This window comes from Bactrocera tryoni, chromosome 4, assembly GCF_016617805.1.
Source record: "Bactrocera tryoni isolate S06 chromosome 4, CSIRO_BtryS06_freeze2, whole genome shotgun sequence".
Taxonomy (NCBI): Eukaryota; Metazoa; Arthropoda; class Insecta; order Diptera; family Tephritidae; genus Bactrocera; species Bactrocera tryoni.
The window spans coordinates 72,720,138-72,737,363 of record NC_052502.1 but is presented as its reverse complement, the minus strand read 5'-3'; the positions used below and the strand labels follow the sequence as shown (position 1 = coordinate 72,737,363).

The 17,226-nt window shown below is 33.6% G+C and overlaps 1 protein-coding gene across 9 annotated transcripts in view; it reads left to right on the top strand.

Annotated features, from left to right (window-relative positions):
- The window catches only part of LOC120773499, a 251,749-nt gene that overhangs the window by 25,229 nt on the left and 209,294 nt on the right, over positions 1 to 17,226 (top strand). For all 9 annotated transcript variants that reach the window (XM_040102449.1, XM_040102446.1, XM_040102448.1 and 6 more), the window contains exon 2: positions 13,621 to 13,683. The gene's annotated coding sequence lies outside the window, so the exon portion shown is untranslated. The remainder of the gene's footprint in view (positions 1 to 13,620; positions 13,684 to 17,226) is intronic.

Below are 17,226 nucleotides of genomic sequence, written 5' to 3'. Positions count from 1 at the left end.
CTGCGGCTGTCTTTTTACTACTTTCTCTGACACCCTCCCTGGCCTACCCAGTTTTTGGTCATTTCTTCTCTTCGCGCCTTGAAGTGGTTTATCTACCTTACTTCCTTCCTTCCTTCTGTTTGTTGACTTGCTTTACTCCTGTTTAGTTACTTGGCGCCATTACATTTTGACTTTTATTGCTTTGTTGCTTTTACTGCGCTTTTGTTGAGTTTTAATTATTATCATTGTCTCCATGCGCCAAAATAAATAATTAAACAAGGTTAATGAAATTGAAACAAAAAGTTTGAGCTAAAGAGTATGGGTTGCGAGGCGCAGGGGAGGCGAATTACTTGTAGGTGCGAAATGTGCCTTTGCTGGTATTCTGTTTTCACACCAAGCACGTTATATTGCAATTTGAATTCATTAAGTTACTAAGGGACAGCCGAGCTAAGCCTAATAAGTAGCTTCAGGCCGAGGAAACGTTGGAAGGAAAAAAGGCTGATAAAAATCTCTCAATACGGTCGAGAAAAATCTCTGAGAACTAGATCCAATCAGAAGTTTCAGTCCGGAAATCTTGGGTTGGGAAAAAGTTTGATAAAATCTTTCTATACGGTCGAGAAAAATTCTTGAGAGCTAGGTCCAATAAGTAGCTTCAGTCCGGGGAAATGTTGAATTAGAAAAATGCTGGTAAAATCTCTCCATACGCTCGAGCAAAATCTCTGAGAACTACTGATAACGTCTTTCGCTTTATTCTGAACCACACTCGAGACCAGTCAAGTTGATTCCAGCACCACAATGTCAATCATTGTGTGTCTAGGCTTGCATAAAGACAGGTTCGCGTTATTATCTAATCTTCACGGAGAGTACATCAGAAAAAACCTGGACATAATGATCACTTAAAGTCGCATGGAAAATTTAGAGTTTTTGCTTGATCAGAAGTTATTATTGGCGCATGAAAGTATCTAGTAACATTATTACCCTTTGCAATGGACAGTAACATAGAAAAAATGACGAGATAAACACGTGGGGAGATAGATAGAGATAGAGAGAGAATTTAGAAAAAAATAATTTGAAGTGAGACTGAGTACCGGCGGACACTCTTACTAGTGTTGGAACTCTCGACCAAGGGACTAAGTTTCCTAAAGGTAAACTAAAGGCTTGACAGATACTTAACTAAGCACAGTTCTGGAACACCAAATCTGTGTTCTATTCTCTCTCTACCAGGTGCTTAAATTTCCGAATGGCATAGTAAATGAGCTCGCACGGCTTGCTATAACTGTTCTGATATGCCAAATATGTGTTCTAAACACCCTCTACTCAGACTCAGAAGGTTTTGTAGCTAATAAAGTTCTGGAATACCAAATATGTGTTCTAAGCTCTCTCTCCTCAGACTCAGGAGACTTTTGTAGAATGCTAAGAACATTTCTGGAATGCCAAATATGTGTTCCAAGCTGTCTCTAACAAATGCCTAAGTTTTCAAATGGTATAATAAATGGGCTCCGAAGGCTAGTTATGGAACATCCAAGAATAATTCTTGCTCTCTCTACCGGTTGACTAAGTTTCCTAATATTATAATATTTAGAAGGCTTGTTAGATATCCAAGAACAGTTCTGGAATACCAAATGTTCTAAACTATGAAGTTAACTAATGATGGACCAAGATTTTTAAAAGGAATTGTTTCTGTTTGCTTTTTAAAGTCTGTAATACAAAGTTTGGAGACATTGATTTTTAGGTTAGAGTATCTCACTCAATCATCGATGTTTCGGTCTCCTTATGGTTTTTGTGATATTCTTAATTGAAAACGGACTAATAAGGGATCTATTCTTAGTTAAAAGCGGACTAATAAATTTTAGTAAAAGTTAAGAATATTCAAGGAATCTATTATAAAGATACGCAAGTGTGGAGTGGGATCTGAGCCTCATTCAGAATGAGTCTTCAAAGCGCTCCATTGTAGAACCCTCTGACTACCTCCATCTATGTGAGTATTAAAGCCTGCATTTGCATTGGAAAAAGGCCATACTTTTGTAATGAAAAACTGATTCAGAATTTTCGAATCACTCGCTTCTTAAAAAAGGAAAGCACCACCAACAACCTTCCAAGTTTAAAACCTCCTTTAAGTGAAAAGTTGCACACAGTTATATAACGTCTTGCATATCGTCGAAATTTCATTACGTTTTAATCACTTTAGCATTCTGCACAACGTAATTAAAATGCAACTCGGTGACATTTTGACTTGCCGCATTTCCACTTGATTTGCATATTTCTCAACTAGCTGCTCTACTTAAGTTCACTTAACCGCACAAACACACACACACGCTAAGCTGATGACAAGTGTCAACAGGCAGCTTGTTGAAGAGAGAAAGCGGCGGAGAGCAGATTTAAGAAGGGCAGTAACTAGGCATATGTGTGTCTCTGGTTGACAATGAAATATTTAAGGTAAAAAAAAATGTGCTCTTGAGGGAAAGCCAGCTACAAAGTAAATTTAGAATTAATTTATGGAAAAGTCAGGTTAGACTCTAGTGTGGCGAAGCACGAGTTTGTGGGTCACAGTCAAGTCCAAGTGCAAGTGTCCTGTTTGGGTGTTGAAATATGAGTTATTTTAGGCGCATCCGTTAGTTAGTGTCAAGGTTGTTGGCTTTGAAGAGTTAAAGTTAATTAAATTAAATATTGATAAACGAAAATCTTGAAAATATATTTATAATACAAGTATATAGAAGATGGAATGCCGCATTTTGGCTTTGATTATTTGTGGTACATTTTATGATTCCAAAAACTGAAATAATTACTGTTATGACAACAAGTAACCAAGTTAGGTTTCATAAGAAGCAGAGAGCCATTAAAGGAAAGGGGTCTCTGGCTTGCAGATTAGCAACTTTTAGCAAGAAACACAAACGTGAACAAGTTTTCTCGTAGTTAGTTTGTTTTTGTTTTTCAAAAATATATGTTAAGTATATAGTAAGTTTTGTTCTCCTTAAGGAAAGAATACGGGCGCTTGCTTTTGGGCTCAGTCTAAACTGCCAAACGCGTGTAGTGTTATTTTAGAAGTAAACAAGCTTCAGAAGATGCATTGGCAATAGTCTATGAATTATATTAATCTTGAAAATTACATTTTCTTCCTCTTGGAACAGTTCTAGCTCTTAGAGATGTTAGTAATATACCGAAAAAATAGAAAAAAATCGATTAATATTTGGAACGGCGGAGCTAAGTAAATTTTTTGAATAAAATATAGATGTGGTTACTTAATTTTCATATTCATTTACTCCTCCTATTTAATCCTGATTTTCGATATGTTAAAATTATATCGAATAGTCGATAAATATATCGAATTATTTTTATAACGGTGGAACTCAGCACATTTGCTGTATAAATATATCGTGAAAAAAATGTATTATACACCAAATTAGAAATTATTAACTCTAGATTTTGGATATGTGAGAAATTTATCGAAAATTGGATCAATAAATCGATTAATATTTGAAATGGTGAATCTATGTATTCTTTTTAGATAAAATATATCCTGCTCTAAATGTATTATACTCGAGCTTCAAACTTATTTAGTGCGATTTTTGGATATGTGAGTTATACATATATCGAAATATAGATGCATATATCGATTATTATTTGAAAGGATCAAGCTTCAGACTCGAATAAATATATCTTTAAATTAAATTTGCTATACTGCTACATAAAAATTATTTACTCTGGATTTTAGATATAAGTGTCATATATAGAAAAGTATATGAATATATCGATTAATATTTGAAACTATCATTCTAGGTACACTTGTGGATAAATTATATCTATGACATAAATTTATTGAACTTCGGCTTAAAACTTATTTAGCTTTGCTCTTAGATATGTATGTTACATATCGAAAATATCCGGTTTTTAGATATGTGTGATATGCATACATATATCGATAATTAGTTGAACACATCTAAGAGGATTTGAAGAGGTGAAACTCAGTACTCTTTTGTAATATTATACTATACTATATTATTTTGCAAACTAAAATTTATTTAGTGCTGCTCATAGATATATGTGATATATATCGAAAAATTGATAAATATATCGACTAATATTTGGAAAGGTTGAGCTTAGTACACTTTTCGGTTAAAATATATTCTCACCTCAAATGTATTATATTATTACACAACTAAGATGCTTAGATATGTGAGAAAATTATCGAAAAAAGTTTAAATATTTAGCTCAATACTTGAAACGTCGGAGCGTTGCAAGCTTTTCTGTGAAAATATATAACTACTCATATTACGACCGACTCTTGGATATACATACATATGTATAAAATACTACGCTCAACACTTTCAAATCGAAAAATAGAGCAATATATCGATTAACATATACTACATAAAAAAATAGTTGAATATCGATTAAGACTTGAGGCTATGAAACTAGGGACTCCTTTTGTATAAAATATATCCTTGCAATGCTGTAACTTAATATTAAGACTTTAGGCTATGAAACTAGGGACTCATTTTGCATAAAATATATCTTTGACATGCTGAAAAATACTATATTTCAGCATATTTTTCATGACGACAACTTCCTTGAAACTTAAAAAGTTTATATATAAATTTAATATTTTTTTTCTTATCGCACCTCAAATAATTTATGATCAGATTGTGCTGTAGTGTTATGCCTCAAAGTCTAATAAACACTAATTATTTCCATTATTCTGCGAGTGATATTTATTTTTAGGGCTCACGCGATTTCAGCTACATATTTCCACACTCACCACACACACTCCCCACACTTGCCACCAGTCAAACACACCAATTAAAATATCACTTCCATTTTGAATGCCTGCAAATGTGCGCTAGACATGCAAATATTCACTCAAAATGTAATTGGCGGGGAGGGCGCAGTAACACTAAAAAAATATTATTGCCGTATGCAAGTAAAAAAAGTAACAAAACCAAAAAAAAGTCAAAAAAAAACCAGAAATGTAGCATAAAACAGCAAACAAATGTGTACAAACATAAATATGCCCATAGTCGTTTATAGGCAGCGCGCGGCTGTTTAAATGGCTTTTGAGCGGCAAGCAACAAGCGCCGGCCGCCAGCTGGTTAAACGAGCATGCGAATGAATATTGTCAATTTCCTTGTTATTTTTATTTCATTTTACACGTTTTCTTGTCATTTGTTGCCAGTTGACAAATGGGTGAGTGTGTTGACAATTTTGTCAACACTTCAAACGGCGCACAAGCCGCTTTAATAGCGCAATTGTCACGACACTTAGTTTGATGAGCGCGCAATGGTTTGAGTTTTAATTAAAATACTTTTGGCGGACTGACGGACTGGCGGCGTTGCAGGCGTTTTTCACTTTGATGTGCGGCAAATATGTAGGCAGTAATAAAATATTTGCATTGTTTTTAAATGCAAGCACATTTCCGCCATCGCTTAAAAATGTATAAATACTGCGTATTTACTTTTTTATATGCAAAAGAAAAATATTTAATTATACAAATTGTCAACAATTTTCTTGGAGATATTTATTTAATGCCTAATTTTGTTACCAAAACTGCGCTATTGCCCTAGTTTATTTTGTAAACTTCGCTTAGTCGCTAAGGCCTGTCTCCTGTCGCTGCTGTTGCGCTATGAAAATTAATGCTGCTGCTAAATCTATGCCATAAAGCTAGGAAATGACATTGATTGATTACGTTAAATATTTGTAAAAAATAAATAAAATATAAATAAAATCAACTGTGTTCAAAAATTGAATAAATAATGAAAATATTAATAAAATAACAAGTGCTGTCAGCTGACTTAAGTATCGATAATCGATAACTTAAAGTTGAGTTGTGTTTTGTTTGTGCGGTACTTAACAGGTGTTTACACGATTGCTGAGTTTTATTAGTGAGCGCACATTTATTTCATTTGAATATTAATTGTAATGGATACGCACCGCCTCTTCGTCGATTTCAAAGCTACCTTTTACAGCACGAAAAGGAGCTGCCTATATTTGGAATTGGTGAATTTGGTATCCTCGAAAAACTATTAAAACTGTATAAACTGACGTTTAACAATACTCAAGAGTTCTGTCAGGATTGTGATGGACCTCTCCGTTAGATACCAAAAAAGTTTTCAGACAAGGCGACTGCCTATCATGCGACTTCTTCATTCTACCGCTGAAGAGAATAATCCAAGCTGCAGAGCTGAATCGAGAAGGCACAATCTTTTATAAGCGTGTGCAGTTGCTAACATACGCCGATGATATTGATATCGTTGGCCTCAACACCCGCGCCGTTAGTTCTGCTTTCTTCAGACTGGATAAGGAAGCGAAGCAAATGGGTCTGGTAATGAACGGGGACAAAACAAAACATTTCCTGTCATCAAACAAACCGTCCTCGCATTCGCGATTTGGGTCCCACGTCAGCGTTGACAGTCATAACTTCGAAGTCGTTGATAATTTCGTCTATCTTGGAACCAGCATTAACACCAACAGCAACATCAGATTCGAAATACAACGTAGAATATCTCTTGCCAACAGATCCTACTTCAGAAGTAAAGTCCTCTCTCGACGAACCAATACTAAATTCTACAAGTCACTCATCTTCCCCGTCCTGCTATATAGAGCAGAGGCATGGATGATAACAACAGCTGATGAGTCGGTGTTACGAGATTTCGAGAGAAATGTAACCGCGTAAGCGATGTCTACGCCAGTAAAGAAGAAGATGAGGCAAATTCCTGCCTCAGACGGTATATTAGCAAGCAAATTTGTCACATTTGGGACCTAGAGCAACATGAAAAGATTCAACAGCTGCCATTTTATCTAGAAATAACAACGTTTTGGTGTGGTTTGTGGGCCGGTAGAATCATCGGTCCATATTTCTTCAAAAATGATGGCGATGAGAACGTAACCGTCAATGGCCACCGTTACAGCGTTATGGTAACCGAATATTTGATGCCTGAAATTGAAGCTCGTGATCTCGGCAACTTTTGGTTTCTTTAGGACGGCGCCACTTCCCACACATCGCATCAATATATTGAAAGAACACTTCGTTGAATAGAAAATTTCACGTTTTAGACCGGTCGATTGGCCACTAAGATCGTGTGATAACACACCGTTAGGCTTTTTCCTGTGGGGATATATAAAGTCTAAAGTCTTTGGAGACAATCCCGCTGCGATTGAGGCCTCAGCCAAACGCCATGCGTGTTATTCACCAGTTGCTAGTCAAAATGCTCGAACGAGTCATCGAAAATTGGACTCAACGACTGGACCAACTGGGACGTAACCACGGCCAACATTTAAGAGAGATAATCTTCAAAATATAAATGCCAGAAAATGTTTTTTCGAATAATAATAAACATTCCTCATCAAGTTTGAAGTTTCTGTGTTTTTTTATTTAAAAAAGTAGGGAAGTCCGAAATCGATCACCCATTATGTGTGAAACTTTGTAAACAATTTAAATTAAAATTAAAGAAATTACATAGGAAATTTATAAATGCCGTTTCTTTAAAAGAATTCTTGCGAATTTATACGAATGTATGTATTTAACTTTTATGTCCAACAATAAATTCAGACAAGCAAAATATATACAATGTTATTTTTTTGGTTATTGCTTATATATACATAAATATATGTATATATAACCTTTGTCGTCATACTCCTTATGTTCTTTTGCATACAAGATACATATGTATGTATGTGCAATACATATCTACATACATATGCCACGCAATATTTTTTCTTTCTAGCCAGCTTTGTTTATTAAGTGCGATTAAATGGATTTATATACCCATTATGCCCTGCAATTAGTCGCATTTGGCCAAAATTATTGTATACAATATATACTATATGTGCTTGTATGTATATTCAACAAGTACATAAGCGCACTGCTGTTATGTGTTTTTCAAAATAGCGGATTGTTTACAATACCGTTGTCGAAAATTCCATTCTTTGGCTCACACTTTGCTGTGTTGGAGCGAGTAGTTTAGCTGATCAATCGAACAGCCAACTGGCCGCAATCGATTCGTGGCTAATGCTCGAGTGCTTAGGTGGATATGTATTCACTATATACATATGTTTTGTATGTAGTGTGGTGTGTTGAGTGAGTAGGTGGTGAGTGGGTCAATAAGGCTGCTAAATAAAGGTGAGACAATATTTATTTTGTATATTTAATTAAAAAAAAAGTAGTTTACTTTTTGTGTTCTATCAAATATTCTAATTTTGAACTCTATATTTTGTTTAACTAATTTTTTTAGTATAATATTTTATTATGAGAAAATTTTATTATTTAAAAATTTTACAATTTTAAATTTTACTAATTTTTTAAATTTAAAACTTTTTTGTAGGAAAAGTTTAAAATTTTTTTAAATTAACAAATTTAATTTTTTTTAATTAGAAAATTTTAGCAATTTAAATAAACAAATAATATTTAACATTTTTTTTTAACAAATTTAATTATTTAAATCAAATATTTCGTCAAAAACAAAAACCTTTTCAAAGTACATTTTTTTTAATTAGAAAATTTTAGCAATTTTAATGAACAAATAGTATTTAAAATTTTTTTTGTAATTTTATAAACAAAATTTTAAAATTTTTCTCGTCATCTTTATAAAAATTTCTCTTCACCTTTTACTCTTGCTGAAAAAATAAAAATTTTTATTTTCTTCTTCTCATATTTTCCACTTAGCCAATGTTTCTCAAAGCACAACGCTAACTTTAATCTCCTTTGGTCGTAAAACTAGGAGTACATTTCTTGTTAGTTGCGTGTGAAGTGGAAAATCCTGGTATTAACAGCATTTATCTGACAAAAGAGCGAACGCTCAAAATGTTTTTTTACTGCACAGCGACAAGCGAGAGATAAGAAAGTGTGGTGAAAGTAAAAAAAGTATATAAAACAGTCAAACTAATAGCTGAGGGTAGAAGAAACTATTTTGCATGAAATTTTGAAAAAAAAGCATACATTTTAGCTAAAAAGGCTTTATAAAAGAAAAAATTGAGGTACCCTAGTAACAAGTTGCAGACCCTAATTATTTTTTTTATATAATAACTGGTAAATAGGTAAATAATAATAAATAATATTTGCTTCATATTACTCGATACTTTTGACAATTATAAATTAATCGATTGGACAAAATTATCGATTATAATTATAAAAGTTATCATTCAAATGAATATATTAATAACAATTAGCTGATTGATTTCATATTAAGTGATATTTTAGTATTATAAATTAATTCTTTGGGAAAAGTTATCGAAAAATATCGATTCAAATTATTAAAGTTAGCATAAAAAAAAGACATTTTTCAAATTAATAATAACAAAGTAATGAGTACCATATTAATACTTTAGTCGATTAAAAATTCATCTTTTTGGAAAAATTATCGAAATTTATCGATTATCAATATTAAAGTTAGCATAAAAAAAGAAGTTGTTGAAACCCATGTTTTAATAATAATTAGATGTTTGCTATTAATTGATACTTTAATCGATTAAAAATTAATTTTTTGGGAAAAATATCGAAATTTATCGATTATCAATAATAAAGTTAGCATAAAAAAGAAGTTTTTGAAATTAATATTTTAATAGTAATTAGAAGTTTGTTATTATATTAATTGATACTTTATTCAATTATAAATTAATAGTTTAAAGAAAATGTACAAATTTATCGATTATCAGTAATAAAGTTAGCAAACAAAAGGAAATTTTCGAAATCCATATTTTAATAACAATTAGATATTTGTTATCGTAATAATTGATATTTTAGTCGATTACAAATTAATCTTTTGGAAAAAATTATCTAAGTTTATCGATTATGAATAAAAAAATTAGCATAAAAAAAAAAAAATTTAAATAAATATGTTAATAATAACTGATACTTTAGACGATTATAAATTAATCTTTTAGGAAAAATTATCGATATTTATCGATTAACAATTTGAAATTAATATTTTTATAACAACTTGGTACTTCGTATTAATTCATATTTTAGTCGATTATAAATTAATCGTTTGCCAATAAATGTCGAAATTTAACGATCATAATAAATAAAGTTAGCGTAAAAATTTTGTTCGACATATTTTTCTATAAATAGTTAGCGATTAGTAAAAATTTTGGGGAAAAGCATCATTTAATAGATCATTTCAATGAAGAAAATAAAACTTGTATTGATTAATGAAGCTCATTAATCGATAAATAAACTCAGCTTAGAATCATTTTTATTTAGAAAAATGTTTTGATATTAGAATACTAATGCCAGTAAACTTATAAATCCAAAAATATCGATTTTTTATATAAAAACAAAATTTTCCAAGTTAGAATACAAATGAGGGCAGCCTTACAAATAAAAAAAAATAGTTTTTCATCATGAAAAAATATCGATACTTGAAGAGGAATGAATTCAAACAATTCATTTATAACGAAATAACTGTTGTGACGTGCTCCAATTGTTGATATATAAAAATATTTTTCATTTTGTTGATAAAAAATACCCTGGTCTGATGATAAATGATTGCATATTCGTATAGAAAACTAAAATTGAGAATTACGAATAAATTTTATTTGAATTCTGATTGCAGAAAGGCAGCTCGCCGCGCATAAACATTTTTCAGGCTTGTCTTGTGAGGATAGAAACAGGAATTACTATTTCAATCACAAGAAGAATATTGAATTTTCAAGACAATAACTATCGAAATGTATCGTTTATTGGTCTATAAAAATTATTAGATATCGATTTTTAATGATATATAAAAAATATTATAATCATAAACGAAGTGAAAAAATAGCTGTCGACATTTATCGATTGTTGGTCTATTCAACATTATCGATATTTATCGATGTTTGAATATATATAAAAAACATTACAATCATAAATGAAGGAAAAAAATAGTTGTCGACATTTATCGATTGTTGGTATATTCAACATTATCGATATTTATCGATTGTTGATTGTATAAAAAAACATTAGAATCATAAATGATGGAAAAAAATAACTTTAGACATTTATCGATTGTTGGTTTATAAAATATTATCGATATTTTACGATTGTTGATAAATAAAAATATTAGAATCATAAATGAAGAAAAAGGGAGGTTATACGAGAAATTATCAATATACTGTCGATAGTAAACAACTTTAAAAGAATCGAATTTGTATTTGAGTATTCATCACAACTGCTTTCTATCAGTTTGTTCGCTTTTACCTCTTCGCTATACAGTTTAAATCAGTACTGATTGTCAGAATTTTAAATATTATATTATTATCTAACAGCTCTAAACCTTCCAATTACAGTATATCACATAAACTTTGTGATACAATATCTTTCAAAAATTATGCTCTATTCCCTCCATCCTTCTCTTCCCTTCTTGTATAGTATACTTATATACACGCCATAAAAAATACTGAGAACACTGGCTGCTACGAGTATCATATCGCACATAATCTGAAGTGCGTCTTCAGCTCAGACTGTCAAGTAGTCAAGCTATCATCAGCGCGGCCATTCTTGCAGCCCACGAGTGTGTGCTTATGCCACTGCAGCGCTTGTTGTTGTCGGTTGCATAGCCAACTTTGCGCGCTCACGAGCTCTCGACTAAAACTTGTCTACGAGATAAATCGCCTGATTACTTCCACCGGAAATCAACTCACAAATAGAAAGGGACATAGACAGCGGCGCTCCACAGGCACGTAGCCCACCGAACTGTGCGGCTGGCATAGACAAGCGGTCGGTCGCATTTTGTTAGCGCATTTATTTATTTATAAACTCGCGTTACACATCCGTCCAACAGGTTTGTGCGCGTTTTTTTGTTGTTTCTGGCCGAGGCGCAGCAACAGCTCGGCGCTCAGCAACGTCTTAACTCGATTTGTGCGCGACTCAACGAGCTAAGAGATAACTCGCCTAGTCGTGCCATTGCCATTTAATGTGACAATAATGTGCAGCGAAAGGGAAACAAAAAGGCATTCCAAATGGCTGTGACAGTTGAAAATGAGCAATAACGGCGTTTTTGCGGGCACTGGAGTCCATTACATAAGTCTAGTGAGTGGCGGCATACCCAAAAAGCGAACGTCACGAAAATGAGGTAATGCGCTAATGAAAATAAATTCGTTATGCGCGTGAAGTACGTGGCACGAACGTGAAGCTGACATTTAGACGGGGAAAGAAACTTAAAATAATATCTTTAAACCGAACGGAAATGAAGACAAACTTCGTAATGACAGCTTGTCGGGGATTAAAGAAAGTAGTGGTCAGTGTCATGCGAGCTTTTTATATAACTATTAGTGCAGCTGTCAAAGTATGGCAGTAAAGCAGGGTGGACATTTCTCAGAACTTAATCCATTAGACACGTGGACACAGTAAAAACAACGCACAGCTCCTTCAGGATATTCTTGGATATCACAATAGACTTCAACCAAAAACAATTCTGAAGTAAGCAAACAAATTCTAAAAATTTTCGATCCTGAACTTCAACGGAAATTTAAGATCTTTTATTAAAAGATCGCATAAAGTTACAACGAAGTCACCAAAATATCAATTGAGTTTCAAATAAAATTTGTACCGGAAACATAGATTTCACTCCAAAAAGAACGTTGTAGGCTGACACAATTTTGAATATCTTCTTTCTTCTTAGAAGTAGCCTTCATACAAGCGAAAGCAACTGGGAAAACGGCAACAACCGGGTTAGGATCTTCAGGTCGATTGAAGAAAAGAAGTCTGAGATAGTTGGGGTCAAATTAACGGTACCTAAGTAATCCGATTATTCACTAAAAAGCAAACGGGAAGACACGATTTATGGAAGTGAATTTTGCATATTTAGAATATCGAGATCCAGGTCCGGATGTTACTGTGGAAATAGCTCTATCTAACTGTCTTCCACGAACAATGAAATAATAAACAACAATTGAAGAAATCTAACAACAAATGCCTGTTTTTACTTAGTGAGAAGATTCCAGCGGCGGCTGGCCTTCACATTTGTACGCTTTTACGAGAGCGATCGGCATGTTGCTTCCCTCGGAGGTATCTAAAAAAAAAAAACAAAAAAAACCTTGTGTCTGTGTGCTTCCATCCGTAGGGCCGACGCCTTCTTGAAACCGACACTCTCTAACAGCTTGGGCATACACGGTTGTCGATAGATCCGTTCCGTCTGGGGGATGATGTTTTCTTGAAATCGAGACTCTTGAATAGGTCAGACATATACGGTTATCGACAGACACGCTTAAGTGGGATTCGGTTAGGGAATACTAACAGTAGATTGGAACAAAATCCTATTATTCAAGTGAGCTGCTGGTATACATTTGTACCTCACATATTTTTTATAAAAGATGTGTTACTTTTAGAACCCTTTAGTCCGAGGTCCAAATGGCGGCCTGATCTAAGCTTATGACATATATGTCTTATAAAAGGGTCCCCAGATTGCACTAAACATCGAGATTCACAAATCTTGTAAGACTAACATTCTCCTTACTCTTTTTTCTTCTTTCCGATCTGATCCAAAAGAGAACATTTTATGACAGTACCGTTAATATACCTTGTTTAAACTGACTTCGTTATTAAAGCTGTAAGGTTTTAACCACATAAGATTTCTAAAAATCTCTCAATAAAAGACTATCAATAATATAAAGATATTATAAAAGTCCATACAATAAAATATTTACAAGTCTTTTCTTTGTTTTTATTTACAGAATCATCTCAAACTGTCAGTTCAGAACACTAGAACGGCAACTCGCAGCAACTTCCAGCGACAGGTAAGCGGAGTATTATATAATTTTGATATTCGTAAACACAACATCTTAAGGTCAAAAGCGTCCATAATATTAGACTGATGGCTCGAACTCGGTACTAAATCCCCTTTCAAACCCGTTTCAATTAACCTTTAACTCACTTTTCTGCGTACAAATGACTTCCCTATTTGCTCACGAATGATGCAAATCTGTTTGCAATTTACTACGCTGCGGCAGGACTCTGGGCTAAGGTTGTTGTAGGGAAAAAATTTATGCGCAACATGAGGCTTAAAAGGAGCAACAGGCCAGCAAACAAATATGCAATCAGGGCACCTGCCAAAGCTGCGACAAACAGACGCAACCACTACAAAAAGGAAGAAGAAAAGAAAAAGAAACCGAAATTTGCATGTTGGAAAAATTCGTATAAGGCTTAGAGCAAGAAATGAAGGTGAAATTGAGAATTAGTGGTTGCGCTGGGATGACGACGTGCCACTAAACAAACAGCTGACGAAAAAATCGAGATGAAAGGCCAATGAGTTTCCGTGCATTCTTCTAGAGAGCTCACCTTTTGCTCCCTCGCCGCTATTTGTAAGCACGTAGCGCGGGTGCAGTTTTGTAGAATGCTAAATTACAGCACATTTTTCAACGAGAAAAAACAAAAAAAAGGAGTATAAGAATAGTAGCAAGCGGTAAGGTGGAGTGAGAATGAGACGAAGGAGCTGGAGTAGCTGAAAATAAGGTACGCATGGCTGGCGAATGAAGGGAAGCTGTGAATGCAGCAAAACGGCGCAACGAAATGATGAATAACGGGTCACAGGAGAAATATAGCCGACTAAATGGGCTATAAGGAAGGGTAGAAAAATTCGGTGCTGTCATTAAACTGCACACAAACAGAAGGTTGCTGTGGTCCAGTAATGCAGAAGAACGTGTAGTACAAAGGGAGCAGAAAGGAATGAAGCATAAAAATATGAAAAGTGCTTGGAAATATGTGGGTCGATTAAAAATGAATGAAGTGTAGAATAATAAAAATATTTCGGAGATGGAAAACTTTAAAAATAATGAGTTAAGAGAAAGGTAAAATAATATTTTGAAGAAAGTAAGAAAAATATAAATGAAATAAGCGCAGACGACCTACTTGGATCCAAGAATTTGGCAAATTGATGACTTTGGTCAAGTTAATTATATAATGAAATAAATCATAAAATTTATAGTAATTCCGGTTTTTGACATATAATCGTAAACATAATTTTTTTTAGAAAAGTATGGTTGAAATTTTGGCGTGCTAAATCTTGGATCTGCAGCTATCTCCATTTTTGATTCTGAGTTAAATAATACATAGGGAAATGGAATTTAGTCGATCGACTGATGCCATATAAGACACGGGTTTAATGACCACTTCAAGATACAGACTTTTGTTGGTCTATTTGGGTTGAGATTAAATTTTAATTTTTTACGATCTCTTCTTTGAATATTTGATGTAGATGTCATTTAATCTAATTGTTCGTTACCCGGTATTTATAAGACGCAGAGCTTTAGAAATCCATTTGAAAACCTCCACTCAAATGTTCAAAGATTTGATCCAATAATTCGCTGTTTTCTTATTCAGCGGGTTTCTGCCTCATATAGCATTTTAGGTCGTACGGATAGCTCCCCAAAAAATAGATTCTTTATTTTTTTAATTTTTTCTTTTAATTACTAATAAATAAAGAAACAAATATGTACCATTTTGGTCGACTACTTTTTGCCATTTTTCCGCTAGAGACATTATTCCATCAGTGTAAAACTTTCATCAGTGTAAATCGGAATTTCGAAATATAAATTAATTTTTTTTTTGGTTAAATCAAGCTTAAAATATCACCTTTCCAACACTATATGGTATGGCACAATGTGATTGGTAGCACTGGAGATATACGACTGCAACGACATTTATTGACAATATACGAAAAGACTTTTTCGACTACCAATATTTAAGGCGCTTGGCTTTGTCATAACCTTAAAGTACTAACTTGTTAGCCGAAAGATTCTTAGTGGACCCGAGTAGGAGTCTTATGCTATTCTCTCTTATTTTTGTGATTTAGTTGATATTTTCAAGCAGATCTTCTTAAAAGGCTGCGGAATTTGGAGCAAAGTGGCATGGGGAAATCTTTTGAAAAACTATTTCGTAAACAGATCAACTCTACTTAACGAACGATATCAAAATTCTTGTATGATAAGCTAACAATTAATTGATAAAATTTCATATACGAGTACACAAGTGATTTTTTTACAATTTCTTGCTTCTTGTTTTCAGTGCCATAAGTTAAGTGCAGCCACTTAAGTCTATTGAAAATTTTTCATAAACTTTGTTGTTGTAATTTTCGAATTCTCTGTCATCAGCATATTTCTTCAAAGCACTTCAATGCTTATGCTGCAGTTTTCAATAGCTCAACTGCATTTGCAATCACATCGAGCGGCAAAGAGCTCAAATATCAAGAGAAAAAATTTCGAAAATTAAAATTCTTTGGAAATGCACAAATTTCAAGCAAAATTTTTTCGGAAATCACTATTGTCGTGCCATAAAATGGCATTGGCGCACGTTCGTGTGCATGGCACTGCTATGCCCAATCGGCCAGCTTCCCGACAAGTTAATTGACTTGCACACAAAGGCCGATAGACAGATGAATGCGAGACGCAAGCAAGCGGCTTGTTTAGAAAAAAGATAAAAAAAGACAAATTCAAATCAACAAATACCTTATATTCAGCGACTAATATGCACATTCGTGTTTGTGAGTCGTGTGTGCTGCATATTTATGCAAAAAGCTTTTAAATTGACCTGCATACGGCCTGGCATTCGAAGCGATCGACAAGTGGCCGTGCAGGTCTTTAGTGTGTGTAAAAAGATGGAGAAAAATTAAGTAAGAAGTGTTTACAATTACGAGAATGGTTTGATGTGAGAATAATATTTTTTACTTGTGGAAAAGTTGTATATATTTTTGGTATTTCAAAGATGAAGTATTCCTAAGATCGCTCAAGAACTAGAAATGACAGCGTTTCTATTGATCTTCTCTTTATGTACTATTTGGAGATGCATCGCCTTTATTAACCCAAAATATGCAGATGCTTATCAGCTCTACGACATCGCTGAATTGCTCATAAATTTCATGCGAGGTTTATCAAATCCAGAATACTCGAGGAAGTGTTGCACGGCTGGCAAGGGAGAGTCATAGTTAGAAAAATATTGTTTCTATTATTTTGAACCAACGCCTATTCAAGATATCTAGTGCTGATCCCCTACTCTGTTATGTTAGCTGATAGCTTTAGAAGCAATAAATGACACCGCTGGGTCGATTGCGGTCAAATCTATTTATTACTATGAACCAGATCATATACGAGTACACTTCAGTATTTTACGGTTTATATTTATCTCAGAAAATATATTGATTTTGGTATGCATATGCCTTCAAGGCTTTGTGGTAGAACCAACCATGCTTGCTATGGAGATCTTATATAGACTTCTCTTTAGAAGTACGTTTTGGCCGATTCTGAGAGATCGCGTTATTTCGGATCGCTAAGTTAGATTTATCATAC